We start from the raw sequence: 21,971 nt of genomic DNA on the forward strand, positions 1-21,971 counted from the left end.
CTCACCTTTTCTCGAAGCTAAACAGTCCCAGATCTTGATAATTTTAGTTACCCTTTTCTGCACTTTTTCCAGCTCTACAATATCCTTTTTAGGTGTGGTAACCAGAACTGTACACGATATTCCAAGTCACACCAGAGATTTGTATAAGGGCAGTATGATATTGGCAGTTTTATTTTCAATTCCTTTCTTAATTATGCCTAACATGGAACTTGCCTTATTCACAGCAGCTGCACACTGGGCTGACATTTTCATTTAGCTGTCCATGACAACCCCAAGATCTCTTTCCAGTCAGTCCCTGCTAGCTCAGATCCCATCAATTTATATGAGAAATTGGGATTTTTTGCCCCACCATGCATCACTTTACACTTGCTTATATTGAACTGCATTTGCCATTTTGGTGCCCATTCTCCCAGTTTGGAGAGATCCTTTTGCAGGTCTTCACAATCCCTTTTTGTTTTAACCACCCTAGACATCTCAGTGCTTGCCCCTAACTCCAGGTCATTTATGAGCAAGTTGAAAAGCATTGGTCTCAATACCAATTGAGTATTTTCAATTCAATTTAGTCTCAATTGGTCCCTGTGGAACCCCACTGTTTACATCCCTCCATTGAGAGAATTTACCATTTATTCCTATTTTCTGCTTTCTGTTCTTTAACCAGTTACTGAACCATAAGAGGACCGTTCCTCTTATTCCATAACTGCTAAACTTGCTCAGGAGTCTTTTGGAAGTCAAGTGAACAATATCTACTGGATCACCTCTGTCCACATATTTATTTGACACTCTCAAAGAACTCTAGAAGGTTGGTGAAAAAGGACTTAACTTTGTGGAAGCCATGTTGATTCTTTTCCAGCAGCACTTGTCCTTCTATATACTTATTAATTTTATCTTTAATAATGCTTTCTACCAGTTTACCCAGAACAGGCATTAAGCTAACCAGCCTGTAATTTCCTGGATCCCCCTGGGCACCACATTGGATGGTTAGGCAAAATCCATCTATCAGCATCATGCTAGGTAAATAGAACCTGCACATTCAGAGGCAGTCTACCTTCAAATACCCAGTGTTGGGACAAATAGTCAGATATGGTTGTTGCCTTTGTGCCATGCTTGCAAGATTCATGGAGGCTTGCCACTGCTAGGAATGGGCTGCTGAACTAAACAGACCCTTGTCTTGATCCAGTAGAGCTCATCATACATACTTATGTTTAGTGTGTGGAATATTAAAAGAAATCTAGCTCTACAACAGAAGAGGAGGTTATAATAATCCACCATTTTGTAAATGTCTCATTTCCTCCTTCTGTTGTGGAGTTAATGATGCAAACAGCAGCAAAGCTACCCTCCATTATTTGAGAATGAGATATTCCACTATGGTAATTGAAAAGGGACATGCTGGAATACTCCACAGAGCAAGGATGGAGAACCTCCAGCACTCCAGATCTTGTTGAACTCCAACTCCTATCAGCCTCAGCCATTATGGCCAATGGTTGGGGATGTTGTAGTCTGATAACATTTAGAGGGCCACAGGCCTCCATTCCTGCCGCAGAAGATAAAATGAGTTTGAGCCACACTTTGGTCACACAGAAAATAGTAAAGCTGAAGCTCAGAGGTAGAGTTCCTGCTTTGCATGTAAAAGGTCCCAGGTTCTACCCCTGTCATCTTGAGGTACAGCAGGAAAAACTCCTGCCTGAAACCCTGGAGAGCTGCTGCCAGTCAGTGTCAGCAATACTGGGTTAGATGGACGAAGGTAGAAGGCAGCTCCCTATGTTCCTAATGGTGTTGTTGAATTCTGGTATGATCGGGTTTGGAATATGTGTTTTTTTCCGGACTTGTAGTGCTTGCTTCTGTTATGAAGCAAGATCTCTTTCTCATCTCAAAATTCTTCTTTGGCTCAGACTGTAATCCAAGCCAGTGCCAGCTCCAGGTTCTGGAGGGCCTTTGAGCAAGACACCCTCAGTGAGTCTACCTTCTCATTGCCATTGTCATCAGCTGCTATTCCTCTTCACTGTCTTTCTCATCATTGCTACCACTTGCTTGCTTGACAGGCAGAGAGCCTGTGAGCAAATAGGTAATGGAATCTACTGCACCTCCTTCCTGGCACCATCACTGTCTCGTCCAGAGTGAGAGGCAGGTGAACAAGCAGGCTGCAATGCTGAAGAGGAGGAGCAACTCCATGGGGCTCTTATCAGTGGGCCCCTGCTGGGGTGTGGGCTGTTGGCAGGTGCCCAAACTTGTCTTCCCTATGACACTGGCCCTGACCCAAGCCAGTGAACCCTCCACCCTCTTACCCTGACAGCTTGAATGCTGCGATAGCAGCATCCCAGGTACCAGCTTACCTAGGCTACCAAAATTGATAGACTGGGCATCAAACTACATGTCCCAGGGCTCCTTGCACTTGGGATGTTGCTGAACACAAGGGGGTCTGAACTCCAGAAATGGGCTCAGAAAACAAAACAAAACCCAGAGCCATTTCCAGTTCGGAAGACAAATAGCTTCGGGCACAGTCCTATGTGATCCACCATTGATATCTGCAAGCTTCCAAACTCAGAGGCTTGCAAGTATCCAGAGCAGAGCAGGAGGTGTGGTGGAGGTGATCCTCACCTCCGCCGTACCTCCCGCTCTGCATTTCACCTAGACGAGATTTTTCACCTGTCTAGCTGAGGCATTGCAGAGGGGGAGGGAAGGAGGCTTGGGAGGCCTCAGGATGCAGCAGAAGCCAGCCTCTTCGGTCCCTCCCTCCCCACCCATGAGAACACCCCCTTTACATCCTCTCCAAGGTCACTTTTGCGACTTCAGGGAGGCAGTCAGCATGGTTCTCTCTGCACCGGCTGCAAGGGGGAGGGGGACTTGGGTTCCTGGGTCCAAGGTTGGAGCACTGTCTCTGACCTCGGATCCAGAAATCCTAAATATCCTAATTCTGTCTAGGAGCCATAGGATTGCTCCCTTGGAGCTTCATCACACAGAGCTTTTATCCTGCGATTGAGATCTCTCCTTCACGGAACTTTGCAGGCTCTTTACATGATGCCGTGACCCTGCCGTGACCCTCCTGCACTAAATGCCCTTTGTTCCATTTTCAAATAGATCACAAATAATGAGCTATCAAATTACCCCATTGTATTCCGCTTCAGTTTCCCCCATGAAAAGAGTTAAAGCGGCAAGAAGAGGAGCGAGATCAGTGAAAGATAATGGAAGATTCAGATACGGGGAGATTGCAGGGGTGGGGGAGGAAGCGTGTGAAAAGGGAGTCATGTATTTAAAATGGAAGCAGAAAGCCCCATTTTAAATGAAGGGTTTTAGGCTGGTGTAGAAATGCCCTTAGTCTGGCAACCCCAATTCCAAACAGAGCCATTTCCATTTTGGAGGACAAATAGCTTAGTCTGGCAAGCCCAACTCCAAATCAAGACCAAACTCAGTTCCAGTCCAGGCTATGGTGAGGTTCACCCACTAGCAGAAACTCCAAAGCTTGCATTTTAAGAACAGCAACAGAGGACCTTTTCACTTGCCTTCCTCTGAGGGCAGTTAAGTGGGCAAGCACATGAGAGAGGGCCTTTTCCACAGTGGCACCACACCTCTGGAATGGGTTGTCATCGAGAGTTTGTCAGGCTCTTATGAAGGCCCTGGAAGCCTACTTGTTTACTCTGGGCTTCCCCTGGTTATGTGTGTGTGTGTGTGTGTTTACTGGTGTGTGTGTGGGGGGGGGCAGGTTAGATTGTTGTTTTTATGAAATTTTATCAGTCTATTTTATTGATCTAAGCCGCCTTGGGAGGGCACTTGCCCTGAAAGATGACCTAGAAATAGTTTAATTAATTAATGTTGCCAGAAGAATCAATGGAATTATTGCAAAGATGTCAGTGCTATTGAATTCAGTGTGGATATGATGAGGGAGCTGAAAGTTTTAGACTTCAGACACATGTAGTGGGAAAGAAATTTTAAAAATTGGATTAAAATAATTTATATAATTTGAAAGATTGCCATTACACACTATGGTTGAACCCTTAGGTGAATTTGGAAGGCGAATTCCAATAAACTTGCACAGAATGGTTGGGGATATGTTACTTACTGCCAGCATATTAATTGCAAAAATTTCTGAGGGGAATCAGTCTCGATCAATACAAGACTAGGAGAAGAGTATACGGCATAGAACAGTGGAGGCTGGTGGCTCCAATGTCAGTGGGGCACAGAATCCACTCCCAGTTTCAGTCAGAACCAGTCTGACTGGTGCACCTTGGATAGCTCCTTTAGAGTCCTGATGGTTTCTGACTGAAACCCAGAGCAGATTCACTGCCCCACTGACATCGGAGCCACCAGCCTCCACTGGCATAGGATAGCAATGTATAATATATCTTACTACACCCCCCGACTCCCCACCAAATGGGAAGGACGTGAAGATGTATTGCAACATTGGTATAAATTGATAAAACACTGAAATGAGAAAACGTATGTATAATAATGATCAGAAAGAGGTAATTAGAGGTAAACAGGTGTTAGAGGTAATTAGAATGAATTTATAAGAAATAGAAGATTAGATTATGATAATACACAAATATTAAATAGGCAAAGAAGTTTATATTTTATGTTTATAACCTGCTTCAGTTATTGTATACTCTGCTGGCCCATTAGTGTGTGTGTGTGTGTGTGTGTGTGTGTGAAATAATACCATTTTTAAAAATGTAGATCTCAAGAGTCAACAGAGGTGGCTGGGGCCTATTCTAAACATATGCTATTGGGCTATCTTCCTCTTCAGTATATGCAGGGGGTGCCTGAATATTCCATTTTGTTTGTCCCTAGCCTTGTATTCATTAATGATTATAAATGTCACCACGTACATATAATCTCAGTGGCATGATCTCCTATAGCTTTTTTCTCTCCTTTCTGAATGTATGCAATGTTTGAATTAACACACAAAATGTCCCCCCTCCACACAATCTGCCTTCTCTCCTCCTCCTCTTTCTCCTCGCCCACCAAGCAAAATCTCTCTCTCTCTCTCTCTCTTCCTTCCACCCCTCACCCCACGCCAAACCAATCTCTCTCTCTCTCTCAATCTCAATCTCCCCGCCGCCCTCTCTCTGGAACTTCCCTGCAGCTGCAGAGCTGGCTAGACAATCGGGTGTTTTAGAGAAATACATTTTTGGGCTAATTTGCCATGCATAAGTGTTTCTCCTACCCTTTAAAGGAAGGGAACAAAGAGCACATTCTCCAAGCACTCTGGCCTGTTGTGAAGCGGCCCTGCAGCTGTACAGAGCTGTGCTACCCTCCGCTCTCTTGCTCCATTCGCTGCTCGCTTTGTAAAGAGATGGGCCTCTTTTACCACTGCCACCAAAAGACCACGCTATCTCCAACCCCCTCCAATGTGCTTATTCTTCTTTTGAAAGGCAGATGGAGCAGGTGGGAAGGCACCCTACCTATAGAGGCTTTGTATTTTTTTTAAGTGAGGTTCCTTATTTTAAGAGACATCCTTTCTTTTAAGGGACATGCCTTGGTTGGTACACTGTGCCTCATGTCTAGCACCACATTAAAAATATCTCTGATCTATAGCAAGAATCGGGGGGAAACAGTGATCCTACATAGGGAAGGAGATTTAGACTGTATTGTTATGTACTGGGCTGAGCAATCCTATGGGCCCTGGGAGAACATCCCAAGGAATGTAAGGATATGTCAGATTCCACCCCCACCCCGCCATGGCTGTAGACACTCCTGTCACCTCAGGTGGGGGAATCCAACATCGGATTGTTCCCCCTTGCAGCCACCATGGAAAGCACCATGGCAGCTGCTGTTCTAAGTTTGGGAAAGCAACTTCAAAGGCCAAAGAGGGGGCATTCTGGTGGGCTGAGGGGAGAGAGGTCAGGATTGGCAGGATAGTCCAGCATCTCCATTGTTGTCCCTGCCCACAGCAAGGCAGGTCAGCTAGATGGGCTCAGAGGCTGATCTAGCTGAAATTTTTATTTTTAAAGAGGGATGGGACGCAAAATCGCCTCTGTCTTCCTCCCACCCTGCCTGGATGAACATACAATGAACATAAATGAATGTACAATGTTTGATTTTTAAAACGTGTTTTTTAATCATGTTTTTAATCTATTTGTTTTTGTGATTGTTTTAACTAAGTTTATTTTAATCTTGGCTTTATTATTGTTAGCTGTCTTGAACATCCCCCCTTTTTGGAGGAAAGGTGGGGTATACATCAAATAAATAAATAAATAAATAAAAACTTATTTTTGTTATTTAAATAGCAGCCATGGGGACAGGCCAATTAGGATTGGGACTGCAGCCCATGGGCAGGGCTTAACCCTTTCTGACTGTGCTGCAGTCCTGACAAAGATCATCCCCCAAAGCTAATATTTACAAAAGGAGGAAATGGTGTGTGTGTGATTTTTATTGTTTATCCAGTGCACCGCAGTTCTAATTCTGACTGAGACCCCTGCAGCTACTATTGGAATAACAAAAATCAGACATGTTAAATGCATTCACACATTTAGTATATTGTCTAATTTGGTCCCAAGTGTCGTATAATGTAAATATAAAAGAGACTGTATACCATGCAATAAATGTTATTCCATAGGAAAGGGCTATGGGGAGGGTAACTGGCAGCCTCTGCAATTGTCGTGTCCCCGGGATTAGATCCCCTATGATCAGGAGAAGGATAGGAGGACTCTGAGGAGGAGGAAGACTGGGTGCGGAAATTACCCCTAGAACAAACTCCAGAAATACCACTCTGCTGGAACTCCCAGAAGCCTCCCCAGCCATCATCTATATGGCTGAAGACGGTGGTCTTCCCAGGATTCTGATCCTGAACCAGAATCAGAGATTCTGCAGCTCTGCTAGAGCCAGTGCCTGGTTCCAAAGCTTCACTGGAGCAATGTCTGAAATCTGCTGCTCTTGGATGTGTGTATCCCTCCAGCATGATTTCCACAGAGTGTCACTCACACGGAGCTCTCCGTGGTTCTGTTTCTGGTCTCTTGCTTCACCTTCCCAATTGTCCTTGTGGATTCTGCCTGGAACAAGGTCATAACATATCTCATAACACTGTGGCCAGCATTATTACTATACAGTTTGGTGAAAATTCTGGCACTCTGAAGTAATCAGCCAGAGGGTTGTTTCACACGTTATGAAGAAGCAAAGCCATGTTTGCCAGCAAGTATACACTCAGCAAAAAGCTGCAAACATCCATAGTTCCCTGACACAAGTACTTAGATGGGGGTATCCCATTCACATGTTACATCTTTAGATGTGTACTGAAAAAACATCTTATATCCTGGTCTAAAAATTAAAAGCATGAAGTAGCATCCTGAGCAAGTAGCTGGAGAAATGGCTGTAAATGAATGGCAAAATTTAAAGAGAAGCAACAATGGTCTAAAACAAGACCAAGGGTTTATATACATGCTATCAACTACCTCTCTTCCTGGTTCAGCAGTTGCAGCTGGGGCTGCTTCCTCCTTGTCTGCAGCTAGGACTTTTCCTTCCTCCTGAATAGACCTTTGCTCCTGAGTAGACCCTGAGCAAAAGGGTCTTCAGGCAGCCAGGCAGGTGCTCTGGTGACAACTCTGAATCTCCCACCTGGTCTACCACCACATAGGTGTTGGAGAGCCACAGGACAAAGGAGAACATAAGGACATAAGAAGAGCCATGCTGGATCAGACCAAGGGTCCATGTAGTCCAGCATTCTGTTCACACAGTGGCTGACCAGCTGTTGACAGGAAATCCACAAGCAGGACATGAGTGCAACAGCACCCTCCCACCCATGTTCCCCAGCAACTGGTATATGTAGGCATACTGCCTCTGATACTGGAGGTAGCACATAACCATCAGGACTAGTTGCCATTGATAGCCTGCTCCTCCAGGAATTTGTCTAACCTCCTTTTAAAGCCATCCAAATTGGTGGCCATCACTACGTCTTGTGGTAGCGAATTCCGTAATTTAACTATGCCCTGTGTGAAGAAGTACTTCCTTTTATCTGTCCTGAATCTCCCACCAATCAGCTTCATGGGATTACCCTGGGTTCTAGAGAGGGAGAAAAATGTCTCCCTGTCCATGTTCTCCACATCATGAATAATTTTGTACACCTCTATCATGTGTCTCCTCACTCACCTTTTTTCCAAGCTAAACAATCCCAGTTGTTTAGGGGAGTTGCTCCAGCCCCTTGATCTTGTTAGTTGCCCTTTTCTGCACTTTTTCCAGCTCTACAATATTTTTTTTAAGGAGGAGAGGTGGGAACCAAGACAGGGCTCTTGAAGGGGGTCTTCAGGACACCCCAGGCTGCCCCACGTCTTCTGTGGGAGTGGGGTTTGCTGTGGAATCCCAGTCTCTCCTCTGAGAAAGGGGTAGTTGGTTTGCCTGGGGGCCTGACAAGTAGCCCTAAGGAGGGTGGTGGATCCTTATGGTAACTGGGTAGTGGAAAAGGGACTGATCACCTCCTTGATGCTAATTAAGAAGAAAAATGGTTCCTTGAGTATTGTATCAAGTTCATGAGGAAGGACTGGCAGGTCTAGTGAGATTAAGAATTGTTGATGATATAATGAATTGTCAAAAGAGATAATGAAGAGACTTAAATGAGTCTGAAATAACAAATAAAGACTAGAGATGAAATGAATATTTGCAAATGTTTGTAGAAATCCAAAATTTCTAATTGTCATTCAAATTCTGAATGCAAAATTTCACATTCACATTTGTAATGTGAAATTTTACCTCAGCATTTGAAATTTGGATTCTTTCGATGGTTCTCTTGATTGTTTTCTGGTGTGAAAAGTCCTAAACTTTTAACTCTAAATGCTACTACCATGGTATGCTACCTGTTCAGTGCTGTTCAATACTGAATACCACTGCATGCCAACTATCCAATACAAATGATATCATTGCATTTCTATTATGACAGAATTCCAGATATCAACAGCCAAACATCAAATGTGGAAATGTAATATTGGTTATCAACTAGAGATAGCAAATATCTGGCAAATGGCTCTGGAAGAAGTAGTGGAAAAATGTGGGATGGTTACACACTGAAGATGTAATGTCTGGATTCCTTGTAAAATTCTGTGAAATACACAATAAATTTGCACAATAAAAGTCTCATCTATTTATTTATTTTGATTATTTCTGTTCCTTTCTACACTGGAGTGTACTCAATTCATCTCACAGTTTTTTAAAAAAAGGCTGTAAGGGTGCAATCCTATGCATGTTTAGACAGAAAAAAGTCCTACAACTCCAAGCATTCCCCAGCCAGCCATGTCTTGCCCTAAATCATAGACCACAAAGTCATAAATGTAAATCAACAATAAAACAGTAAAAAAATAGCTGTTGAAACACTACCAAGATGGTCAAATTAAGAGAATGCTCACTGAAATAAAATCATATTTACCACCACAACTGAGGAGGCCTTCTCTCACTTGCTCACCCACAATACTTACCTCAGATGGTTGGAGAATATGGAGGAGGGTCTTCATAATAGAGTGGTTTTCCCTGGGCAAGTTCATAAGGCTTAACAATATGTATAGTAAGCAAATAAATATGAGAGGAAGTGTTTAAATTAAAGCATCTCAGGTAGTAGGACTGGGGGAAAAAACTACCTCAGATGGTTGGAGAATATGGAGGAGGGTCTTCATAATAGAGTGGTTTTCCCTGGGCAAGTTCATAAGGCTTAACAATATGTATAGTAAGCAAATAAATATGAGAGGAAGTGTTTAAATTAAAGCATCTCAGGTAGTAGGACTGGGGGAAAAAACTACCTCAGATGGTTGGAGAATATGGAGGAGGGTCTTCATAATAGAGTGGTTTTCCCTGGGCAAGTTCATAAGGCTTAACAATATGTATAGTAAGCAAATAAATATGAGAGGAAGTGTTTAAATTAAAGCATCTCAGGTAGTAGGACTGGGGGAAAAAACTACCTCAGATGGTTGGAGAATATGGAGGAGGGTCTTCATAATAGAGTGGTTTTCCCTGGGCAAGTTCATAAGGCTTAACAATATGTATAGTAAGCAAATAAATATGAGAGGAAGTGTTTAAATTAAAGTATCTCAGGTAGTAGGACTGGGGGAAAAAACTACCTCAGATGGTTGGAGAATATGGAGGAGGGTCTTCATAATAGAGTGGTTTTCCCTGGGCAAGTTCATAAGGCTTAACAATATGTATAGTAAGCAAATAAATATGAGAGGAAGTGTTTAAATTAAAGCATCTCAGGTAGTAGGACTGGGGGAAAAAACTACCTCAGATGGTTGGAGAATATGGAGGAGGGTCTTCATAATAGAGTGGTTTTCCCTGGGCAAGTTCATAAGGCTTAACAATATGTATAGTAAGCAAATAAATATGAGAGGAAGTGTTTAAATTAAAGCATCTCAGGTAGTAGGACTGGGGGAAAAAACTACCTCAGATGGTTGGAGAATATGGAGGAGGGTCTTCATAATAGAGTGGTTTTCCCTGGGCAAGTTCATAAGGCTTAACAATATGTATAGTAAGCAAATAAATATGAGAGGAAGTGTTTAAATTAAAGCATCTCAGGTAGTAGGACTGGGGGAAAAAACTACCTCAGATGGTTGGAGAATATGGAGGAGGGTCTTCATAATAGAGTGGTTTTCCCTGGGCAAGTTCATAAGGCTTAACAATATGTATAGTAAGCAAATAAATATGAGAGGAAGTGTTTAAATTAAAGCATCTCAGGTAGTAGGACTGGGGGAAAAAACTACCTGAGATTTTGGAGAGACACTGCCAGTCAGTACTAGGTTAGATAGATCAATGGTCTGACTAGATATAAGGTAGCATCAAATAATCATAACATAATAGCGCTGAGATAAAACCATAGAAACATAGGATTGCAGGGCTGGTTGCAACTCAAAGTTTGGGTATTGACAGAGATGCAAAGCTGGTGTCCCCAGGACCCATGTTCATTGGGATAAATGTTATAACCACTGGTTAGAACTTGATTTGTTTCAATATCTTGGCAGTCTTTGCCCTTGAGGAGCTGCTGCTGCTTCATTTAGGGAGTTTTTATTATAAGTTATGAGAACATCTGTGTCGATGTACAGACTGACCCTATCCACATTTACTGGGAAGTAAGTCCTACTGATTTTCATCGGACTTACTTCCTGCACAGAGACCTTATCAGAATTTTACTAGCTGCTGCTAGGCTAGAAATGGCAAAATATTGGAAATATTCTGTGTTTTGCGTGGGAGGCTGAGTTGAAAGAACATAGCAGTAGTGCTGGCTAGAAAACTAATGCATAATATCTAGGTACTCAAAGGTGTAGAAAGGCATGATTTGTTACTATATAGTATCCATTCATAATGTTGGCCAACAAGTTGTTGTTGTCTTATAGTCCATCATACACCCATGCTTGCTTGGTGGGTTGCTGCAAAAATGGACTTCTCCCAGCTAGCAGAAACAAATGGAGAGGACTAAAATAACCAGGGGGTGGGGGGGGACACCTTTTGGCACTGTTTTCTTCTATAGAAGGGGTGAGCAATTTACGGTTCTCCAGATGTTTTGGTCTACAATTTCCATCAGTCCTAGCCAGCATAGCCTATGGTGAGGGATTATGGGAGTTGTAGGCCAAAACATCTTGTGGGCCACAAGTTCTCTAGGTATTGATTCTGTTCTTCTTGACATTTGTAATTCTGTAGATAGGACTTAGTTCCATGTAGGTGTGGTTTGGGTTACAGCCCCTATCCTATAACCCAGATTGTTGTTTTTCTGATCATCGTGATTTTCCGATGAAGCTGAAAGACTGATGGCTTAATTCAGCGGAAGTCTTGTAGAAACCCATGGAACAAGGTAATCACAACAGCTAACTGAAGTCTCATTGCAATCAGTTGGACTTAGCCACTTAGCTAGATTGGGACTAGAATGCTTAGCCCTTAATTTCTGCTTGCTGAAAAATGTTACCAGGAGCCAGCTTGAACAATATCATCAGGCTGATCCAAGAGCATGCCTATCCTCCTTTCCTATCATCCACCATTCAGGCCTCACCTCTGCCATCTCCACATGTTCATGTAAGGATGGAACAGCTGAAATTGACCTACGTGCACATAATATGTGATGTGTGTAGGCCTCAATCACATGGTTGATTACCTGGATATTTTCTGCAAAGCTGACCACGCAGTTGAGTCCTACACATATTGGATTTTTCGCACATAGGCCAATGCTAGAATGCCATCCCCATGTGGTTGGTGGGAGGGGTAAAGACAAGCGCACCACTTTGTTTCATGTGATGGGCCAGAACAACCCACAGATATCATCCAAACTGGCCTCATGACTGTCTTGCAAATGTTATACCCCTTGACTAGGGATGGACAAATATATCAATTTCAGTTTCTCTCAGTCTCTCATTTTTCAAGTCTTAAGTTCAGTTCCTCTGGCACTTTGAGATTTTGTTTTAAGGTTTGAATGAAAAAATGCAAATTTTTGTGTGCATTTTTCCTAATACATACATTTTTGTATGCAGTTTTGCCTAATATACATGTTTTTGCAAGCAATTTTCCTAATATAATGGATTTTTAAACATTATTTTCACAAATGTATGCATTCTTCTGTGCATTGTTCCCTAATACGCACATTTTTGTATGCATTTGTATATTGGAGAGCTCCCTTTCAAAATTCAGAGAAGTGCAAATTGTGAAGCATAACTGAATTTCATTTTGTGCATTGGTTCAAAACTGCAAAATTATATAAGTTCACCAAACAAATTTCTCCCTCGTCCCTACTCTTGACACTGTTCAAGTTATGTTCCATGTCTCCATGTGTTGGTTTTTCGCTCTGTAACTTTCCCTATTCTGCATTTTTTTTTAGGGCTGTGCATGGACCCCGTGATCTGCCTCGGAGACTTCTTCGGGGCATCTGAGGCAGGCACAATTCACTTTGGGCTGATTCAGGGTGAGGGGCAACCTGCTTTGGCCTCTGAAGCTGAAGCGGGATTCAGACATTCAAATCCTGCTTCCCCCCACCCCCTGATGCACTGTCCAGCCCCCAGCTCCTTACCTGGGGCCTTGGACACACACTGCCAGATGTCTTGTTGTTCTGGGGTGGGGGGAGCCATTTAAAAAATGGTGACTCCCTGTATTTCCAGAACTAGATCCTGCAGGATCTATTTCCCGAAATTCAGGGAGTCACCATTTAAAAAATGGCTCTCCCTGCCAGAACAACAAGATGGCTGCCAATGGGCATCTAGAGGACCCTGGTAAAGAGCTGGGGGCTGGTGGCTGGTGGCAGGGCAGCTGGGCTGGGCTTCCGTATCATGCTGAAGCACACCAAAATGCTTCAGAGCACCCCGACTCGCTTTGTACCACTTCATACCCTGCTTCAACTCAATCTTCGGGCCAAAGTGGTTCATAGCCCTACTTTCTTTGCTTCCAAAATTAAGTGTAGAGTCAATACGATATTATTTATTTTTATTTATTTATTTTATTAAATTTATTAATCGCCCATCTGGCTGGTCACCCAGCCACTCTGGGCGATGTACAACACACCATAAAACAATTTAAAACAATAAAATTCTACCATAATTTTTTTTTTTTAAATACCCTAACCCACCCCAAATGCCTGCCTGAACAACCACGTTTTTAATGCACGACGGAAGCTCATTGAAGAGGGGGCATGACGGAGTTCCCTAGGGAGGGAGTTCCACAGAGTGGGGGCCACCACAGAAAAGGCCCTCTCCCTCATCCCCACCGGTCTAGCTGTCCTGGCTGATGGGACAGAGAGAAGACCATCCGAGGCTGATCTTGTTAAGCGGCCTGTCTGGTGTTGCTGGAGGCGCTCCTTAAGATAGGCTGGGCCAGAACCATATAGGGTTTTAAAGGTCAAAACCAACACCTTGAATTTGGCCCGGAAAACAACTGGTAACCAGTGCAACTCCTTCAGCACTGGAGTGATGTGATCTCACCGGCGGCTGCCTTTAATCAGCCGCCGTGTTCTGTACCAGCTGCAGCTTCCGAACTGTCTTCAAGGGTAACCCCACGTAGAGCGCATTACAGTAGTCTAAACGAGAGGAGACCAGGGCATGTACTACCGATGGGAGCAGATGGTCGGGAAGGAAGGGGCGCAGCCGCTGTATCAGATGGAGTTGATACAGCGCTGTCCGGCTCACAGCTGACACCTGAGCCTCCATGGACAGCTGGGAGTCCAAAATGACCCCCAGGCTGCGGACCTGGTCTTTCAAGGGTAGCCGTACCCCATTCAACACCAGGTCAACATCCCCCAGCCTCCTCTTGTCTCCCACCAAAAGTACCTCGGTCTTGTCAGGGTTCAGCTTCAGCTTATTCCTCCCCATCCAGCCACTCACCGTCTCCAGACATTTGGACAGGGATTCTACGGCCAACCTTGGTGAAGATTTGAATGAGAGGCAGAGCTGCGTGTCATCCGCATATTGATGACACTGCACCCCAAACCTCCTGATGATAGCCCCCAGTGGCTTCACATAGATGTTAAATAGCATCGGGGAGAGGATAGAACCCTGTGGCACCCCACAAGTAAGTGGCCACGGGTCCGAAACCTCCTCTCCCAGTGCTACCCTCTGGTACCTGCCAGAGAGGAAGGACCGGAACCACCGCAATACAGTGTCTCCAAAGTGTACCAAATATTATATTAGTGTACCAAATACAATACAATCTTATTGTATTTTACCATCTGTTTAGTGCTTTATGTTTTTGTCATCATGTGTTTTTCCTTGTGAACCTATTTGAGCTTGGTTATGTCTGACAGCAGTATAAACCTGTTATCAGTCAATAAGTCATACTCAAAGACTGAAGGGAAGTGTGTGTATTCTAAAGTCTGGTGCAGCAATAATGTCATATGTCTGGCTAGTGCTGCTGCTGCTACTACATCTGTCTTAATACTTAATTAGCAGGCAATATACAAGTTACCAGTGCCGGCACCAGGTTTTGGAAGGTCCTTGGGCAAGACACTCTCAATGGGCCCCGTCCCTCAGTGGGGCTCCCTTCTCACCACCACTGTCATCAGCCGCTATTGCTCCTCATCCTCCTCATTGCTACCACTTGCTTGCTTGACAGGCACAGAGCCGGTGAGCAGGTAGCCAGCGGCATCTCCTGCTCCTCCTTCTCACCACCACTCTTACCTGGGCCAGAGCAAGAGGCAGGTGAACAAGCAGGTTGCAATTATGGAGAGGAGGCGCAACTCCATGGGGCTCTTGTCAGTGGCCCCCTGCAGGTTTGTGCTCTCAGCAGGTGCCCAACCATGCCTGCCCTTGATGCCGACCCTGCAAGTCACTCTCCAGGAGACAGAAGCGGCACAGGCTTCATCATGGTTTATAATTAATATTTTGTTTTCATACATGCCACTTAAAAATGCTTTGAAGCCTCTCTCCCAGTGTTGATCTGGATATGTAAAAAAACAGAATAACAGTTTTAAATGCACTTGTAAATCCCACTATATTCAATGAGAATTACTCCCTAATAAGTCTTTGGGATTGTATCCTAAATTGATTAATGGACAGGCAGGAAAGTGGCTTGACATGTCACCTGAGATTCTGCAAACAGATGTGTTCTGTTTGCATTTTTGTGCCCTAGCCACAGTGTACATGTTTGGTTGTGATTTTTCACACATTTTTATCTCCTTTCTGTACTAAGTGTCTCTTTGCTTACTATTAATAGGAATAGCTCCTTATAAATCACCTTATCCTTTTCTATGACCATGGACATCTATGGCACTGTCACTTCCTTTGCTACCACCCCCTTTCTGGTATCCAGTGAAACTGAGAAGGATAGGATAAACAAGAAGAAAACTTTTCAGTTTCACAACCACGGATGTTCTCTCTAGAGAGAGAATTTTGATATGGACACACACACGCGTCAATTTCAGCAGAGATCAGAGAGAGGGGAATAGTGAAGGAAATAGCTATGGGGTGGGTAGGCAGGTAATGCAGAAAGGGGGTTACACCCTGTCAGTCTGTCACCCACCAGACATGAAATGGTTGCATCAGAATCTAGTTGCAGGGCAAGTTGAGCCAGCATCCGGGGTATTTAAGTGGGGAAATACCTTTTTGTGCACTAGCTGAAGGAGTGGGAAGCAGAACTTACAAAACAGTGTGGAAGATTCATTAATGATAAATAAAATAGTTGAAAATGCACATGTAATTTTAGTCTAAGAGACAGGGCCTCTTATGCGGTGGTGCCATCCTTGTAGAATGCCCTACCAGAGAATGTCTCTTTGGCTCCCCTCTGAGGTAGTTTTTTAAACAGGCCATAAAGACCTGGATGTTTCAGTTTGCTTTAAAAGGAATGGGTGCCCATTTTTACTTTATAATGTTTACCATTGCTCTTATCTTAAATGGTTTATGCTGTTTGTTTTAGTTATTTCTATTTTACATTTTATTGTTTTTAAAATTTACCTTATAAACTGCCTTGCAGAGGCTTTGCCTTGGAAGCCCGTATGACTTAATATTTTAAGTAATAATGCCAAAAGAGGATCACATCTTGATAAAGGATTAAGCAAGGATGGATGGGGATAGAGGAAGATTAACTGGTCTCTGTTTTTCTAAAGATTTCAAAGTCAACTAAGTGGTATGCCTGTTAGAAATGTCACCTGTTAGATGCAGACTTCCTTCACATGCGATGGTTATGCCCAATTATTATGGCAGGAGACAAAACATTCTAAGGCTGCAGTCCTATACACACTTGCCTGGGAGTAAGTGCCACTGAACTCAGTAGGACTGACTTCTGCGTAGACATGCATAGGCTTGCACTGTTTCAGCTGTCACAATTAGAGATATCATAGTTATATACCTGTTAATATATCTCTCTGTGTTGACTGTATTTCTTACCTTTGGTGTATGTCTCACCAATCTAAAATATTGTACATATATATTATTTATATTTTTGTAATGAAATGTTATTTTAAGGTGTGCATGTCCAGGAGCTTCCTGGCCTCTGGTGTCAGCACTATAAAGTTATGCAGAAGTGCAGGAACTGTTATGTGAGAAAAAAACCCAGCAACAGCTCCACAACAGGCAGAGATGCAACAGGTGCAGCATTTTCTGCCACAAAGAGAGATGAAGTGATGGGAGAAAGCAGTATCTTCTGCCTGTCATGCAGCTGATAAAGGCACAGAGTCTCTAACAAGAAAAACAGTGGCATACAAAACAACGTACAAGAAAAATAGTGGCATACAAATCTGTAATGAGAAGGGATATGATACCAGCAAAGACTGACAAATCCTAGGACAGCTTTCATGGTGCAACATGATACCCTCCAGATGTGTTGAACTGCAACTCCCATCAACCCCAGACAGCATGGCAATTGGAGGGCACCAGATTGGGGAAAGCTGCCCTAGTGCATGCGGACTGTGTAGGTTAGAAGCACATTTGATGCACAGTGGCCACTCCAAAATCTCCATTACATGTGCACTCTTTAATGTGGTACATTAATGTGGTAGATCAAGATTACAGCCTGTATCTGTCTAGCAAAATACTCATTCATTGGCTCAGCATTGCACTTTAAATTTATTTATTTATTTCATTTTTATACCACCCAATAGCCAAAGCTCTCTGCAGTTCACAAAATTAAAACCACAAAAATGCAACAGAAAATACAATATAAAATATAATAGATTAAAACTACAGAATAAAAATACAACCAGAGAAAGGTACAACTAAACATTAGCATCAAACAGGCATGAGCAGCCCGGATTTTATTCTCAGATATTACTAAGGATCTACTGCTAAGCCACTGAAACATCTTTCCTGGAACTGTTCTTTGCACTTGAATTTCACTAATCTGTAGAAAGAGCTGCATTCCACAGTATTTATAACTGTCTTCCAGTTCTAACTTCAGAATTTCTAATCTTTTGTTAACCTAAATTTGTCTGTTTTACTAGCTTGGTCATTTTTCAAATCTGCACATTTTGTTGAATGCAGTTTTGTTTTGTTCTGTGATCCATTTTCTGTGGATCACAAGGTTGGAAATGTACAGATTTTCAATGGCAAATCGCATTTGGATTTGCGTTCAGCTCCAGGAGCTGCAACTTGAGTAATCGAACCACAGCCAGGTAGAATAGAAAGCATTCCTCTAGATCAGAGCTTTCCAAACTTTTCGTGTTGGTGACACACTTTTTAGACATGCATCATTTCATGACATGGTAACTCAGTTTTACTGGCAAACCGGAGGTTAAACTAACCCGTTATAAGAGATACGGACACATACATAAATTGTAATAACGAAATGTATGGGGATACAACATATCTCATGAAAACCTTTCATTTATATTTTTAAAAATATATCATTTGTAAGATAATAACACACATTGTTGTCATTTATGAGTAACAGTATGTAAATATGTGCAAGAATTTTAAAAAGTTGAATAACACCAATAACTACTTACCATTTCCAGGTCCAGGTAGGAGCTCAGCTGCAAAAACACATGAAGTAGAGAAGCAAAAGTCCAACAAAAATGGTGTAAATATATATGTCTCACTACAAGGCTATACTGCTGTAAATATTTGCAATGCCTATGTCCAGAGTCCAGTTCCAGCACTCTCCGGTGGTACACTGCCAGTGGGTGGTTAATCCGCAATTACAGCAGAGTAAAAATAAAAATAAATGGCAGAAATCAACTGAGCTCCGTTCCGACTGGCCAAGATGGCGGACGGCCCGCTCAGTGCAGTCCCGCGTTTCCACCTGTGTGTTACTTTGGCCTGGCTGCGCGGTAGCGTGGTACAGAAGTCCGCGAAGGGCACGCCCGAAGCCACGCAGGGCTGGTGGCCGCTGCTACTTCTCCACGCCGGTGTCGGCCGAGCTCTGCTCCCAGGGCAGTGCCTCCCTTCCCCTCTCTTCGCCCCATGCCTCTACCTTTCTGCAGAGCGCAGGCTCGAAGCTCCTCGCCTGCCCGGCGCAGCCCTCCCTGCTCTGGGGGCGTCCAGCGGGCCGTTGTTCTCCCCCGCTGCCCTGCAGCCGCACCGAGGACGTGGGGAAGCCTCTCGCCCGAGCTGATTGCAAATTGCTCGACTAATTGCTCTGCTAACTTCGAATTCTCCACACTCCTCGTGCAGCCAGCGTTACCACACTCCTCGCCGTACCGCTCCAACACCGCCAATCACGTGCGTCCTGCATCAAGACACCACGTGATCCTAAAGCAGCTAATGTTAAAGCACCTAAGCCTTAGCAGCTAAGCTGCTTTAACATTAGCTGCTTTAGGAAGTTCCGGGGGAGGGACCAAGCGAAGCAAACGTGAGTAAGGGAACTCCGCGGTGCCCTTCCGCACAATTTTCGCGCGACACACCCACACACTGCCTGCGACACACTAATGTGTCGCGACACACACTTTGGAAAGCTCTGCTCTATCAATGGTCTGAATGGGAATCGGAAAGCTTCATATATGTTCCCATGTGCAATATCCAGATGGATCCCAAGGCTGGGATCCAAAAAGTCCCTTTGTGGTGGTACTAATGTTGGGTGGGTTACGAAGTTTTTCTGTGGTGAAGTAATCACATATGATTAGCAGAACCTGGCCCTGAGTTAAGAACACAGGAAGCTAATACCAAGTCAGACCATTGGTCCATCTAGTCCAGTATTGTCAACACTGACTGGCAGCTGCCCCTGGGGTTTCAGGCAGGGCTCCTCCCAACCTACCTGGAGATGCTGTGGAAACCTGGAACCTTCTTTATGTAAAGCAGGTGCTCTACCACTGAGCTATGGCCCTTCCCCCAACACCAAGAACTTAGAAGTTTCCAAACGGGAAATCCTGGGCAGTCTTGGGATAGCAGGTTGGAGGTGAAATCTTTAATTCAGGGCTTACTGAGGACAAAGTTAGACATAACTGGAGATCCATGACTGAGTCTCCTGAAGTCATGGGGTGTGTTGGGTGGGACTTGTGGGGCTTGGATCAGGGCTGTGGCACTGGAGGTAGGATTTTTTTAAAACCTTTCTCCTTGTGCCATTATGTCACTGAAATCACTGCTATTAGCCACAGAAAGAAAAGAGGACAAGGTACAATATGGGTACCTGTCTTTTTCTGCCTGCAGCTAATAGCAGCTGTGGGGGTGATTTAAGTCAGGGAAACAGTGGAGTGGGGGATGTTAACCCCACTCCCCCAGAATCATGGTTCCAGTCCTACATGCACACAGCTGATTTTAAGCAAAGAAAACGATCACATCATGTCTAATTTGAGCCTGAGTTTCTAGTACAGGTGGAGATGTCTGAGCTTAGAGATAAAGCACTTAAAGCTGCAGAGATGACTTACCCAGCTCAGACAGGGGAAGGGCTAATGCCCATGGGCATGTACCAGTGCAAACATCTAAGAGTCCTGTTTTGCATCTGCAAGAGGTGAGAGTGTCAGCATGTGTGGTTATAGGCAGGGGGAGGAGGAGAAGCAGATAAAGAGGGTGTGTGTGTGTGTGTGGAAAGGGGGGATTCTATGGATTTATGCTTCCACATGATTTCTTCAGTTGTTTTCAAAGTACTGCTGAAGCGCGCACACACACACCATGTGATCTCTGATTTACGAAAGCAAAGGCGTAATCAGTGCGCAGTCAGCATCTGCCTGTCATCCCACTCAACCCACATGTCCCCGGAACATCCATCGGCATTCTTACTCAAAAAGGAATTGCAGACATGGAGACAGCTGACCATGGAATACCACACAACTCCCCGGGGGTGGGGGGTGGGGATCTCTATTCTGGTCTCTGCCTATCTTCTTGTCTCCTTCTTATCAGGGTTTGAAGGCATGTCAAGGGAGAACATTGCCCCCTGGAAAACCTGGTCCTGATGGCTTGACTTCCTGTAAACACTGAAGTGCAGGAATGTGGCTTGGCTTGCTTCCCTCCTAGTGGTCAGTGATCAGAATACTCAGCCCTATCACATGTGTGACTTCTTCCTGACTCTTTCATTGCTCCACATCACAGAGGATTTTTTTTTTTCTGGTTTCAGGGCAGCCATAAAGTTCAGTGAGGGACTTTCGATACAGTTTCAGCTGATTCTGTTTTATCTCTTGTGAATTCCTTCACAAGGGAAATGCAAATGAGCTTTAAATAGTAAGGAGGTTTTATTTGGACATTTGAATTGTGGGGCACTGAGTCTTAATTCCATTCTGAAGTTCTGGGTCTCCTAGGGTTGCCACAGAACAAAAGGGAGTTCAGTTTAAGTCTGCTTTATGAATACAGGGAAACTCCCCAAAGTTGGCTGAAAGCTGGCCATTTCTGAGATACAGAGGACCACCAGGATTGGAGTAGCAGTGACCATACTGTATAACACACCTGGTAAGCTAGCAGGTTAGTATGATAGTCTAGAACCAGAACACCAAGGATAGACCCAATGTTCAGCACAGACTTGGTTATAGCAACCTTGGTTGTCAATAAATAGCTGTAAACCAAGGGGAAGAGGGCATGATTGGAAGTGGAGTTATGGCAGGTAGAAGGATGTTTCCTTGACTACACCCTCCCCCAGGGGTCAACCCCATCAGGGGGTCAGCATTATTGGGCACCTGCCAAGGCCCCCCTATGGCAGGAGCCCTGGGGGGGGGAATGTGTCCTCTTTTACAGAGTACAGCCCTCTATTTGAAGGCGTGCCAGAGGACTGTCCTCTATTTTGAAACCGTCATCTATTTAAAGGACTGCCCAGACCAAGTCAGTTTTAAAGATAAAGACCCATCAGAAGGAAGAGCTGGGCCTTGAAGTTGCCCATCAGCAGCACCTGGACAGCGGACTGAGCATGGCACACAGGTCAGCTGGTCACAGTCTTCCACACCATGGTGAGATGTACTGCTTTTCTATTTAAATTATATTTCTAAAATGTGCATCTGTACATATATTAGCATATACAAATTTTATGCAAATTGGTGTCTTCTTTTATCCTCCCTCGGTGATGCATTTCTTCTTTTCTGGTTCATACGTGGCCATCCTAAGAGGGGCCTACTGCTGGCCCCCAAAGCTCCCTGGCCTACTCTTCCCCCTTCCTGCTGTTGCCGCCAGTTCACCTGCCCTCTCCGTGCATGTGGGCAGCGAGAACAGCAAGGAGCAGAAGCAGCAGGAGCCACTCGCCTTTCCCTCTTC

The sequence above is a fragment of the Heloderma suspectum genome, chromosome 7 (genome assembly GCF_057233095.1).
Source record: "Heloderma suspectum isolate Gila_16-S chromosome 7, 16-S_ref, whole genome shotgun sequence".
In the NCBI taxonomy this organism is placed as follows: Eukaryota; Metazoa; Chordata; class Lepidosauria; order Squamata; family Helodermatidae; genus Heloderma; species Heloderma suspectum.